This window comes from Zalophus californianus, chromosome 2 (assembly GCF_009762305.2).
Source record: "Zalophus californianus isolate mZalCal1 chromosome 2, mZalCal1.pri.v2, whole genome shotgun sequence".
NCBI lineage: Eukaryota > Metazoa > Chordata > Mammalia > Carnivora > Otariidae > Zalophus > Zalophus californianus.
In genome coordinates, this window is record NC_045596.1 from 49,017,429 (window position 1) to 49,032,394 (window position 14,966).

Sequence of the window (14,966 nt, forward strand, 5' to 3'; positions counted from 1 at the left end):
TCTCTATTCCTGTCTCTGTCTCTCCCCCTCTCTCCCTCTCCTTTGCTCTTAATTCTTTTGTGAAGCTCATTCACTTTCTCAACAAATTAGGCTACTTATTAGATAACTGATTTGAAATAGGGCTCACAATTTACGATTTGATAATAGTGATTTCATGATATGCTAACTACCCTGCAAACAGGGTAGTAGTTTTAGGGGGAGAATTAAGACATTTTATTTTTTACAAAGAAATAATGGGGTTTAGTTGTTTTAAACAACTCTTTCCCTTCCAATATGTATAGAGTTAAAGGTTCTAGATTTCTATAAAGCCACAATTTTATGGAACATTTAAGTGGCAATAATTAGGCTAGTTTTACCATCAGCTGCATGAACATCAGTGTCTATTGACACATTGTAAAGGCACAAGTAGGCATGCAGCCTGACATGCTGCTGTCTGAGCTGAGTTTTTAATAGTGCATCTGTATCATTTTTCCCAGTGGAAAATAACAGGATGTTGCCTTGTAATTTTTTTTTTTACTACCCTATAATAAAATAGAGCCATAATAAATAGCATCTAAACAAATAAAGCAGATTTGGACTCAGTCCATTTTGCCTTCATCACTTAGTATGGCTCAGGCTTTTAAGTATTTGTGTATCCTAAATTGGCTTAATTGGATCAAGTGGCATTTGACTTTCTTTGCCTGCGGTGAAGTAGAGAAAGATTTTATTTTTATTTGCTATTTAATATTTAGGTAATATTTTCAGTATATTTGCCTTTGTACTCCGTTGTGCTTATTAACACAGTTTGTCCAGAGTGTAATCTAAATTGTGCTTTTGATTAAGTTAGTTGACCTCTTAAGCTTATTGCTGTTGTGTTGTTATTGTTGCTATTATTCTTATCCCTAATGTTGATAATTAAATATTTTCAAACCAAGAGTGCTGTACATTATTAAGAATTTGTACAGTTGGCTGTGAGTGTTCTGGGAGCGGGAATAATGTTTAATTCAGTTTGGTGGTTGTTAGCTAGCCCACTTCCAGGTTTACTGTGGCTTTCTTTGCTGGATTGATTCTTGAATGAAAATGGCTATAGTTTTTTTTTTAACTTGGAATCTAAATATATATAAATGTATTTTAAATTTGCATCCATTTTATTAAGTAAAGGTTAAAGTTGAAATATGGAATTTAGAAGCTGTTGCTTATTAGTAGGGATTTTGCCAGGCATTAGAAGAAAAAAATCGATTTTTGGGGGCTAAAAAATTATTTCAGCAAAGTTTTTAAACCTCTTTTCTGCTGCTATCCCAGAAATATCTTATTCATCTTTGGTCTTGATTTTTAACCATAATAACCATAGCGTGCTAGTCTTATAATAGGTATATAATCATGTAAGAGAAGATCAATATGTGACTGTTTTACATAAAACATGGTCATTTAGTTTTAAATACTATTTTGAAGGACGAAGAAACATAGAGTTTATTTCTTTTATCGTGATAAGTATAGTTATATTTGTGTATTTTATCCTATACAGTTTTGAGAAATTAACTTTGTTAGGAGGGAAAGTAGCAAAAATGGAAAAACTTTTCTATTTAACTATTAGTATTTTCTTTACATCTTCTGCATGTGTACTTCAAAGTAAATTGGTTATATTTAGTAATAATGTAAACTAAATTCAATACCAGGTAAATTTAAAAAAAAAACTTAATCAGACTCTGTGTTGAGTGCGAAGCCTGACCTGGGGCTGGATCTCATGACCCAGAGATCATGACCTGAGCTGGATGCTCAACTGAGTGAGCCATCCGGGTGCCCCAACATTTATTATTTTTAAAAGCCCTGTGAAGAAATATGCTCCTCCAGCTCCCAAAAAAGAAACAACTAATTAAAAAAAATTCTAGTGGACACTGTTTGGAAGGAGTGATATGGATTTCCCCTTCATGGGTATGTGATCTTTAAATAACTTAAAATATGTATTTATCTTCTCATCTTTTTCTATATATAATATATAGAAATAAAATAAATATACTTAAAAGTGATGTCCTCAAAAGGGATGGGTAAAATACACACAAACATACACATATCCTTTATACTTGACCAAGGCTGTTAAATTTTAATTGTCTATATAATACCTGTAAATTTGACCTTGTTGATTTATGATTATTTTGAATTGTACATGAGTAAAACTTCAGTTACATAGAGTCTTGCTTGGGTGGGGGCTTCTTTGGGTACAGAAAAATTTCTGAAAAATTGAGGCAAACATCCACCCAATTAAAGAGTTTGCAAAACTCCAGGTGTTTGACAGAATGAGGTTTATCTGAGGCGCAATTATTGCTAATTGAATAAAAACTCTTTCCACAGTGCCTTCGGAGTAGCTTTCAGTTCTCCTCAGATCTTTGTGTATTTGTGATGGATGTTTGTGTGCAGCTTCTGCTTCTGATTTCTCATTGTTAGATTACTGGAGAACATAAAGAATAACTACATCTTGATTAAAGGCCTCTCTGCGAGTCAAGTTCATTGAGTGTCAGTGCAGTGTGAGATTTTTTTCTTTTTTCTTTTAAATGTATTTCCTGATTTAGGACTGTATGTTAAATTGGTCTGATTTCCAGATAGTGGAGTCTCAGATAAGGTACTTATTACTGTGTAATGTAAAGCATACCATTTTAAAGATTTCAGTATTGAAGATTTTCGCTTGAAATCTTAGAAAAAGTGGGAAATAAAGCTTCGTGTAATGAACTATAGACAATGCAAGAATGGGCCAGAAAAAAGAGGAGAAAGCAGAGTAGCAGTGCAATGGAAATCTGATATTTGATATGTAAGCTAATCCCTTTTAGTTCTCCAGCTAGATTTTTTTTTTTTTCACTTGCTCAGAAGCATTTCTTCCTTCTTTCTGCTTTTTGATCCCACACCCTACCCCCTGCACAGTTGGAAAGTCCCCAGAGGACTTTGGCAGAGGTCATTTCTCAGAAGCTTTTTAAACTTTGGTTAGAATACATTCATTGATTTTTTTTTTTTTTTTTTTTTAATGACCAGAGGAATGAGGATTTTTGGAAGAAGCTTATCTGAGATGCAGCGTCTGGTTTGGCAATCCAAACTCTTTTAAACCTTTGAGAACACTTCATTAGACACCAGGTTCTCATCCTTAGTAAAACTTAGGATTCTGGCATACTGGATTTTCTTTGGAATTGATTATCAGCTGACAATTTGGCCTCATAGACATGGGAGATAAAAATCATTTTTCTAGAACAGAAACTGCATAAATGTATAAAAATCCAATCATGAGTCTGTAGAAAATATTTGGTAGTATGTGTTGGCACAAAAACTTGTTCTTAAGCTATTTTCACTATATGAGATAGTTTGAGATTAAATTGTTGTTACTAGAATAGTCATGAAGGGAAAGTATGTTTTTGTGAGCTAAAAACCTGATAATTGGGGTGCCTGGGTGGCTCAGTTGTTGGGCATTTGCCTTTGGCTCAGGTCATGGTCCCAGAGTCCTGGGATCAAGCGCACGTTGGGTTCCCTGCTCAGCGGGAAGCCTGCTTCTTCCTCTCCCACTCCCCCCTGCTTGTGTTCCCTCTCTCACCGTGTCTCTCTGTCAAATAAATAAAATCTTAAAAACAAAAAACAAACAAAAAAACCGTGATAATTAAGGAGAGGATAATGTTTAAAGAAAAAGATCTTTTCATATATCAGAACTTTCATTTTTAGGCATTTTTAAAGTTCCTCATTTAAATTTTTAAAATGAAACAGAACAAGATATAAGTAATGGGGTGGTTTTCAGTGTGTTCTACCAATAAATGATTATTTAAAAGTATAGAATGTAGGCATATTTTATTATAAATGAAAGTAGCTTGGTAACTCCTATTATAGACTTTGGAAACTATAGGATGCAAATATGTGTAATTATAGGCACTTTTGAGGGGTAAATGCACAGATTAATTTGAATGATTGCTTTTTATATTGATAACTTAAAAGCTGTTTCTCAAGCAGAGAAAGAAAAAAAACTACATTGCTGAGGAAATAATCTTCCTGGACACCCAAGAGTCCTTAGGGTTAGAGTAGCAGGCTGCATAGTCCTTACCCAGGAATAAGCTAAAGCATTGGTTGATTCAGTCCTAGGCTAAACTCAGAGAAAGAGGTATTTGTGGGTTTAAAAGCTTTGTTTTAGTTTTGGATACCTGGGAAAGACTAATGTCTTTGCCTTCTGGTATGTTTATCAGCTGAAGGCATATATCAGAAACAGATCCCTGGAAGAAATATCATTCAAGGGCATCACCTTAGCACATACCTGCTGGGATGAGGAGTTTTGGGGTTATGCATGCCATGGACTTCTGATGAACTGATTCATTAGGGCATTGCTGTTTCTGTGAGAGAAGAAACAATCTGTGTGTAATTGAATTGCAAATGAACGGAAATAATTAAAAGACCTAATCTTTTATTTTGATTTTAACAATAAAAACTCTTTTCTGTGGAGACAGGGTCTTTGTATATACTGCTCTAAGGCTTGATATTGCCCCGTGGCTGGTATATAGTAGACACTGATGAAGGGTTCTTCTTTTTTCCTTGTCCTGTCTGATATATTCTGTGCTATCTTCTGCTCTCCTCTGTATGCAAGCAGGCAAACTGCCACCATCATAATTTTTCCCTATCTTCCATTAATTATGACTTCTTTTAATAGCATCAAAACAAAATGTAAGAGGTTCAATCTTTTATAAGTGAAAATGTGTATAATATATTAAGTTTTCAAGATTATTTTGTGTTTTGGATTATCAGCAGTCCTTTCCCCCAATTCATAAACTATGAGTTTTCTATGTAGTATATATTTTTAATATCATAGATCTGTTGGCTATTCCAAAAAATACCAATTATGTTTTTCAGCAAAGGAGGGTTATGAGTAATTTATTCTAATTATCATGTTAAAGATGAAATCCTAAGGGTTAGAAAAGGTAAGGGATTTTTAATAACAGAATAAGTAGTGGGAATGTTTTCGTTTTATAATTTTCTGGTCACACATTTTTTCCCTTTCATTCTTCCCTTCTTTTTGCTTAATTTGCTCTTCTTTTCTTACTTTTCTTTCTTCTTAAGTGTTTAAGGCTATAAATTTACTTTTAAGTACAGCTTTAGCTGCATTCCATTAAATTATGATATGCTCTGCTTTAGTTTTCCTCAGTCGAAAAATATTTTCTAATTTATTTTCTAATTTCTTTGATACATGAGATACGTATGTTTTTTTAATTTCCAAATATTTGGGGATTTCCAAAAAAAAATTAAATTTCATTCTGTTTTTGTCAGTCTACTTTTATGATTTCAATTCTTTTAAATTCATTAAGGTTTGTTTTATGACCTAAGAGTCTAGCTGGAAGTTATGGGGTGAGAGAGTAGAATTTCCAGGCAAAAATACTACAGGATTCCCACTGTTCTTATTAAAAGTAGGGTAATTTTTCTGGCATAAACCCTTAAATTGATTGGATGACTGGTCAGTTTCCATAGTCCTGAAATAGTTGTTGTTGTCAATTTTGTCCAGTTTTATGTTGATAGAAAATTGCACCTGAGACACCCTCCTTTATACAATGGCTTACATTCTTGGGGGCTGAAAATGATCACATGTGGAAATTTGGCACATTGAGGACTAAACTTTGTACTCTTGATTTAAATGCACCAGAAGTTACAGACCTGTTTGTACCTAAAGTGTGGAGGCTAATTTCATTGGAGAATGAGACCTTAGCATAACGTTAGCATGGCATTCAAAGTATAAGTGTAGAGAACTGCACAGAACAGTTCTTGATACATTAACAAGCCACTCTATCTGGAATAATCTGTCTCAGGAGCCAGTCAGCAACCTCAACTTGCTGATGTGGAAATTCTGTCTGGTGGAGTAGAGTAGTGTCAAAAAATGTTCTTAATAGAAAATAATGTATTCATCCTAAAGGGTCTTGAAAAACCAGATCCTGTAGAAAACAACATAGTGTTTTGTGGATTAATGAGCAGAAATCATCATGGGAAAAATGAGGTCTCAGGTTATTCTGGCAGCTGTTTGCAAGGTAGATAGGAGTGGGGATAAAATGGTGCTATATGAATGAGAAGGTGCTGTTCTTGAACCTTGCAATATTCCAAGTATGGGGGCCAGTGGTGACAGCCTGAAGTGGCAGGAGGCCAGACTAAGTGTGAAATGCCTTGGGATCTTGTTTAAGCACCATCACCTGATAACCATGATAATCTTTATCAGTTGCACCTTCTAATCTGTAAAATTACTGGAAATAAAAATGAAAAACAAATTTGAAGAGTCTACTGAGGAAATGTGGTACATGATAATGGTTATTGATATGGAATGAAAGTAGAAGGTATTTGAAGATAACTGGTAGATTGAGAAACTGAGAGGGGGTAGTTGGAAAAATGATTTGAACATCATAACTAAAGAGGTAGCATTGGAAAACCTAGTTGAAGATGTGGAGATGAAATGTCATAATGCAGTTAATGTGTCTGTTTACTGCATTTTGACTCATATTTACTTATTTCACTTCCAAATATTTGGAAATGATAGATGGAAGGCTATATACTTCTTTTTACAGATAATGAAACTGTGGCACCTAACATTTAACTGTTTAGTTCTAAAAATGATTTAAGGACTCTCATAGACCAAAACAAAACAAAATATATTACCTTACAAATAGTCCACTAATTCACTGTATTTTTAAAAAATCTGTTTTCACTTTTCTTAAAAAAACAACAACATAGCTGTCATCTTAGGCTGCAAAACATCTTTTAACTGACACTAGAATGATCTTTATTTTATTTTATTTTTATTTATTTATTTCTTAAAGATTTTATTTGTCAGAGAGAGAGAGAGAGAGAGAGAGCGCAAGCAGGGGGAGCAGCACGCTTCCTGCTGAGAAGGAGCCCGATGTGGGACTCCATCCCAGACCCTGGGATCATGATCTGAGCCGAAGGCAGACCCTTAACCAACTGAGCTGCCCAGGCATCCCTAGAATGATCTTTTTAGGGTATGTTTGTACAAATGAATTCTTCATTTCTTCCTGAACCTTTATTGGAAAGTTCAGTAGGAGATGTAACATAAATTAATGCCTCACAGACCAAGACAATAAAATATATTTTCATCTTAATTCCAGACTAATTTTTACTTTGATTTCCTGGAATCTCATTTAAATATTAGAATGCCAAGGTACCTTCAAAAAATAATCAGTGTTATGAAATTCTGAGATGATTATTCCCGAAAGAATTCATTTACAGAAAATTACTGTTTATCCTTATAAACATCCTCTTTTCAGATATGGGCAGTGATAGTCAATATAATGCTGTTTGAGAAGCTGGAGGGTATAGACTGAATTTGGATTACTTATATTCACATTCTGGCTTTGCCACTCAATGTCTCAGAATATTTATTTGTAAAATAAACAAGGTAATGTTCATACTAACCTCAGGAATTTTATAAAGGTAAAGTGAGAATATAAAGTCCTTAAAACCTTAAAAAATTTAAGGTTAATGGGAATATAAAATATTCAAAAATATGAAGTGTTTAACATTTAAAAATAATACAAAAATGTCTGAAGAATATAGTCAGTTTCTTTCTCTCTCTTTCAATCTTTTCTCACCCTTCAACCGCAAGGTAAGGATAAACTCTGTGAATGCTGTTTTTGTCTGTTTAGCTCACTCCTGAATCCATAGCACCTAGAACTGTGCCTGGGCACAGAGTATATATTTGGTGAATGAATGAATGAATGTTGCTCTACTTTTTAAACTTGCTGTCTCATGATTAGAAAATTTGTTTTGAACATTTTTCTTTATTATGTATTCCCTTTTTTAGTTGGTGAATCAAATCTTATAATTTTATTTTCCATTTTTGCTGTCTTATATATCTGCTTGTTTACAAGGTTTTTTTCTAAAGGATGGATTAATTTAGCTTTTAATTTTTAATTAAAGCAATCTAGTATTCAGGTATTTCCATCTGATTTGCAAAGCATAGAGTGAACTGCAATAACTGCTAGGAAATTTCTTTTTCTGTCACTTTTGAATGGTGCTGAAAATATGAAGATATAAACACACCAAATTTTCTATCCTTTCTGAGTGTTTCCTTCGAAGTAGTCAAATTATTCAAATAATTATTCTAATAGCTCCTTTTAACAATCCCTTTTAGTACAAGTTTACTAAATATGAAAAGAAATTCAGGCTAACACTTTATGCTGATAGAAGAGTATCACTTGATATATATACCTTTTCTTCCCTTCTGTTTGGTTTTCAATTCCCTTTAGCCAGCTATTCCCCTTTTCCTTCTCTGTGATTTACCTCTGACCTGGTCTCCTTCCCCTTAGGAAGCTGTGACCCGGTGTAAGCTTGTTCTTCTGTCTGAGTTGTTGGCTCTCTGAGTTGTCTACTAACTCTGAAGTGCCTGAAGGGGCAATAATTGGATGAAGCATTGAGACACTGAATAGCCAAATTGTAAACTGAAGATTCTCTGATCTTCTGAGCAAAAGGAAAATGGACCTATAAAGATAGTTATGCAAACAAACTCAAAGACATATAATGGTGCATTTTTGTTCTTGGTCTCAATTTATGTGAGACCAATACAGTTTCCAATAAATACTTACAATTTTTTTTAAACTAAAAAGAAAATGTTTTGTTTACCCAGTCAGCATTTTTGAGGCCCTTTTAAGTGTTTGGTTCTTTAGGGTGGGGTGATACCAACTGAAGAAGTAGTCACAGTCTCTGTTCTGAAGCAATTCACATTACAATGTACGGGTTCAGCCATATAGAAGAATATACACAGGGGTATGGGAGCATCGGGGAACATAAGATTTGTTCTGTCTGTGGGTAGTTGGTTTGGTGCTGTTAGGGAGAACTTTGTGGAATAAGTCATGTTTGGATATCAGAATTTATTTCCTAATTGAGAGAAACAAAATCTACCGAGTGAGGATAATTCTAGGAGAGCCTGTGCTATCATTACCCATGATTGTTCAGACATGTAAAATATTTGTAAGATTGGATGGGCTTATTCTTCAAAAACTGGGAAACAATACCTTATGTGTACAGCCAAGAAATTGCCTAAAAATTGCTCTCAGTTGCCTGTTCAAGTAGTTAGGCATACCATTCAGATACGGAATGGATTGCTCTTGTACAAATCCTCACTAATTGAGCAAATATGGGTGGGTACTCACTAAGAAAAATATAGTTTAAAAAAACTCAAGCAAAATATAATGCTTTTATTAATGAATATTTTTACACTAATTTGTTTTCATATATATCTGATGGTAATCAATAGTGATTCTATAAAGGAGAACTTAATTTTATGCTAATGAGTTTCTGCATATATCTAATTCCTTATCCATTTGGGAACAAGATTATAGAATAGATACTAGATTTTGTCATTGTTTTGGCACATATATGATCCCTTAACGTTTTGCTAATAGCATACTACTACGAATAGCATAATAAATACCAAGTATCATAATAATTAACTAATGCAGCTGATGCTCCTATAAAGCACTTAAATAGACTCACTAGAAAGTTTAAAACCTTCGGAGGGGGAGACGAACCATGAGAGACGATGGACTCTGAAAAACAAACTGAGGGTTCTAGAGGGGAGGAGGGTGGGGGGATGGGTTAGTCTGGTGATGGGTATTAAAGAAGGCAAATTCTGCATGGAGCACTGGGTGTTATGCACAAACAATGAATCATGGAACACTACATCAAGAACTAATGATGTAATGTATGGTGATTAACATAACAATAAAAAAATTAAAAAAAAAGTTTAAAACCTGATATGACCAGTGCGGAGCCATTAGAAAACATTGAAATCCCAAAGAAACTTCTTTGAAGGATATTACTCTTTTTTTCCCCCTTTTTGGTAAAATGTCTGGCACGTTGATATTAGTTTAATAAAAGAAATAGAAAATATTTTGGCAATTTAAAGAAAATGAAGACTAGCAGTCATCCCTGTAAAGATACCATTTAGTAAACTCTTTGTTTATTCCTTTCTATTATATTTTTCCTTTCTATTATTTTTAAAATCTGAATTTGTTTAAACTATTGTAATCATGGTCTCTGTCTATGTATATAAATACACAGAGAGCATATTTGGTATATATGATTAAGTGGCAAGATATAAAGGTGTTTTTCAATTTTTTTTCACAGCAGTTCTTTTTTTAATTTTTTTTATTTTTATTGTTATGTTAATTACAATACATTATATCATTAGTTTTTGATGTAGTGTTCCATGATTCATTGTTTGCATATAACACTCAGTGTTCCATTCAGTATGTGCCCTCTTTAATACCCATCACCAGGCTAACACAGCAGTTCTAATGGTAAAAGTGATTAAACACATCCCAGGATCTTATTAGAAATATCTGTTGCAGGGGCTTCTGGGTGGCACAGTCAGTTAAGTGTTGGACTCTTGATTTCGGCTCAGGTCATGATCTCACGGTCTTGGGATTGAGCCCGGAGTCAGGAGGCTGTCCCCACCCTCTGCGGGGAGTCTGCTTGAGGATATTCTCCCTTAGCCTCTGCCCCTCCCCCTGCTCATGTGCATGCTCTCTTTCTTGCTCTCTCTCTCCAAAATAAATAAATCTTTTAAAAAATAAATAAAAGAAGATGTAAGTTTTTAAAATAAGTTCTATGAGCTCTAAGAAGCTTTCTGGTTTCTAGCAATGGACACTTTTTTTTTCCTTTAAGATTTATTAATTTGAGAGAGAGAGAGCATGAGCAGGAAGAGCGGAGGGAGAGGGAAACAATCAAGCAGACTCCCCACTGAGCACGGAGCCTGTCCTGGGGCTTGATCCCAGCACCCTGAGATCATGACCTGACTGAAATCAAGAGTCAATCGCTTAACCCAGTGAACCACCCAGGTGTCCCTTGCATCTTTTTTAAATTAGGAAGATATTTAAATTCCCGTACCTAATTATTCCTAGTGAATGATACAGTAAATTAGATGGTTGAAGAAGATGTGTCAGAGGTAAATAGAATTTCATTTTTTATGAAATGCTATACCCCAAGCATTGTGGGGAAAAAAGGCACTTGACCAATAATAAGAAATAAATGAGTATACCCAAATAGTCCTAAAAGTATAACCATAAAGTATGATTTTTTTCTCATCATCTAATGTATTTTTTTTACAGAAATGTTTAAATGTTCAGTAAATCGGAGGAAAAGAACATGGACTTTTAGCTACTGAAGAGCAAATTAAGGTAACTATTAGATAATTTTTGCCAATCATAATTGTTAGTAATTTCAAAGTGTATTTAATATGTTTCCATTCAAGTTTGTATATGTTTTTATGAGGATCATATTGAAAAATTTTTAATGTTACTTAAATGGAATTCTGTATATTTTTGGGAAAATAAAATTGATATTTCTTGAGGACAAATAAATTTACATATTTAAATTTACATATTTGTCCATAAGAATTGTCAATATTATTTTCCCAAAAATATACAGAATTCCATTTAAGGAGGCATACTTTAGCTAGATGAACAATAAATGCGTTCTTAATAATAATTTATATTCCATATATTAATAACATAAATGATTTGCATCTTCTTCAGCAAATCATTTGAAGGCAAGTAGGTCTTTATATTAATCAACCAACAGTAAAATTGGAATTTCCTTTGTTCTTGAAGTTACCATGTTAATTTCTCTAAAGTGACTTTGTAATATCTAGAATATACATTATTATAAATATACAGCTTAAAAGCAGAAATACCAATTTTCTTATTCACATTAAATCATGTTCATTTAATTTTGAGTTGTTGATTTAATGGTATGTATTATAAATTGTTATGTCTATTTTCAAAGATTCTGTACTTTTTACTTGAAGAGTACTGAGTAATTTAAGACTATAAAAATATTGCACTCACCTCTGTAGGCAGTAAAATTTCCAATTGATATTCCTTCTTTTAGATATTTTTGCCTTAATTTCTTTGCCACTGCTTTCTTTAGCACATTCATTCACATAGGCAAATGTTATTTCCTATTTCCCACAGTAGATATGATTGAATCTCCTTTATTTGTATTTACTAGCTTATGTATACATTAACATATAAATTTTGCAGACATTCTTTTACTATGTTGAATATGAAATGGGTTTTTGGTTCTTAGTGATATAAATTAGTTAAATTAACAAAAACACACTGATTCAATCGTTTTTTTTTTTTTTTTTTTCCAAAATATTTAGCCACGCAAGGCTGAGATATGCTTGCTCTGGAGAAGTTAAATGCTGGTGGGAAAGATACGAAACTCTATAGAAATTACTGTATACATTTTGTAAGAGTCACTGGCAGACTGTTAAGGAAACAAAAGTGGGAGCAAGTCACTTTTGCTGGAGTCTCTTGAAATCTTCATACAACTTATGAAATTCACTGAGGGGCCGTTGAGGCAGAGAAGGTGAGGTCATGCATTCCAAGCTAACAGAAGAGCTTATGAAAGAGTACACAAAAGAACAAGGAATGGCCATTGAAAGATTGATATTTCTAATGTTGCTGAAGGATTACTCATGTGGTGGGACAGTGTTAGGAGATGAATATGGAAAAGTAGGTTTGGAGCAGCCCATGCAAGTATCATGAGCTTAATTTTCTAGCCAAGATGTCTCCAGAGTGCTTAAGGGTATTTGTAGGGTTGTGAGAAGAAAATTTCAGAACCTCTCCTTGATACTCATTTTCATCACAAAATATAAGAAGGAATTAAGACCTTATAATATTTAACATAATGACAGCTACAGGCACCAAAATATGAAGTTTTTAGAGGATTCATGGGGTTTTTTACAGTGTTAAATGATTAACAGTGTTTGTTTCATTGTTTTTTGTGATATGATTTATATACCATTAATCCACTCTTTTAAAAAGTATACAATTTAGTGTTTTTTGGTATATTCACAAAGTTGCATAACTATCACTACTATCTAATCCAGAACATTTTTATCTAGATTATACACTGAGCATTTACTCACTTTTGCCTCTTTGCCCTGTTCCTTGGCTACAGCTAATATACTTTCAGCTTCTATGGATTTACCATAAAAAATGGAATCATACAATACGTGGCTTTTTGTACCTACCCTCTTCACAATGTTGTCGGGTTTTACCCTTGTTCTGTGAATCAGGACATAATTTTTTTATGTCTGAATAATATTCTACTTTATGGACATACCACATTTTGTTTATCCATTTATTAGTTGATGGACATTGGGTTTTTTTTAATACTTTTTGTCTATTATGAGTAATGGCTGCTATGAACGTTTGTGTACAAGTTTTTATGTAAGCATATGTATTCATTTCTCTTGGATATATACCGGTGGTAGAATATATGGTAACTGAATGTTTTACCTTTTGAGGAACTAACAAACTGCTTTCCAAAGGGGCTGCACCATTTCACATTCTCCCCAGACATGTGTCCTGGTTTCACCCTATCCTTGCCAAAAGTTATTGGAATTTTGATTAGAGCCATCCTAATGGAAGTCAGGTTGTATCTCACAGGATTTTGATGGCAGTGATTGTTTTTAAGAATATTTTAGTGTACTGATATTACATGAGTTTGGATAAGTGCATTAACTGAATTAATGTCAATTTTTAACTAGACTGCTCATATTTAGACAATTGAGTTTAGAAGTGTTAAATAAAGATTACAAATTGAAGAGTATTTGATAACTACATGCCCAAATAAATAACAACAACAACAAAAAAATGGTGGGCCGCATGGGTGGCTCAGTTGGTTAAGCATCTGATTCTTGATTTTGGCTCAGGTCATGATCTCAGAGTCATGAAATTGAGCCCTACATCGGGCTCTGTGCTCAGCACAGAGTCAGTTTAAGATTCATTCCTTCTCCCTCTGCCCCTTCTCCACCTGCTTGCACTCTCCCTCTCTCTCTCCAAAAAAGAAAATAAATTAATTAAAAAATAACAAAAAATGGCAGAGCTGATATTTTCTTTACTTGTATTATGGGATATATTTTCCTGATTTATTATTTAATGTAAATATTAACAATCTATTTAGAATTATTATGGATAGCTAAAAACTAAAATAATCAAGAAGACTATAAAATAGGGATTGGTCTCTTATAAGTGATTAAACTTGTGCTAAGAACAAATTTTGTCTTGACTATAAGTTAATGGTAGAACACAGCAACATGAATACAAGACTTAATAACATCTGGAGCACAAATAACCAGGTCTTTTTAGCAGTGTTTAAAGTCATGTTCAGGGCACCTGGGTGGCTCAGTTGGTTAAGCGACTGCCTTCGGCTCAGGTCATGATCCTGGAGTCCCGGGATCGAGTCCCACATCGGGCTCCCTGCTCAGCAGGGAGTCTGCTTCTCCCTCTGACCCTCTTCCCTCTCATGCTCTCTATCTCTCATTCTCTCTCTCTCAAATAAATAAATAAATAAATAAAAAATCTTAAAAAAAAAAAAAAATAAAGTCATGTTCAATCTAGACATGTACAAATTTTAACTGAACTTTGATAGATGTTTAGAAGCCTTATTTGAGATTTCCTGCAGAGGAGAAATAAAAGCATTGGAGAAAGCCTAGAACTTTCTGTTGTGTTCAAAATGGCTAAAATCACACATGAAAAATTATATGGCAACAATAAAAATGTATTACTTTCTCAGTAAGTACTGTTGGAAGATGATATTAAAAATGCTGCTTTTATCAAAAAAGTATTCAAACAAATTATGTTGCATGAAAGATTCACTTTATTTTTCTTTAAGATTTTGTTTTTTTATTTGACAGAGAGTAAAAGAGAGAGAGAGCACAAGCAGGGGGGAGTGGGAGAGGGAGAAGCAGGCTCCCTGCTCAACCAGGAGCCAGGTGCAGGGCTCCATCCCAGGATCCTGGGTTCATGACCTGAGCTGAAGGCAGATGGTTAACCGACTGAGCCACCCAGCTGTCCCTGAAAGATTCACTTTAAAGTTTGTGTATTTCCATATCAATTTATGTAAATTTATATTTGCTAGATTTTTAAAAAAATCAGGATTATTTATGCATAATTCATACATAGTAA

The 14,966-nt window shown here is 33.8% G+C and overlaps 1 protein-coding gene across 10 annotated transcripts in view; it reads left to right on the forward strand.

Moving 5' to 3' along the window:
• Window positions 1-14,966, forward strand: part of ADGRL3 (adhesion G protein-coupled receptor L3) — a 1,229,798-nt gene that overhangs the window by 159,739 nt on the left and 1,055,093 nt on the right. For 9 of the 10 annotated variants that reach the window (XM_035726124.1, XM_035726125.1, XM_035726123.1 and 6 more), the window contains exon 2: window positions 11,097-11,165. The gene's annotated coding sequence lies outside the window, so the exon portion shown is untranslated. Of the gene's footprint in view, window positions 1-11,096; window positions 11,166-12,248; window positions 12,361-14,966 lie in introns of those variants that run through there. The other variant, XM_035726121.1, reaches the window with a different exon arrangement.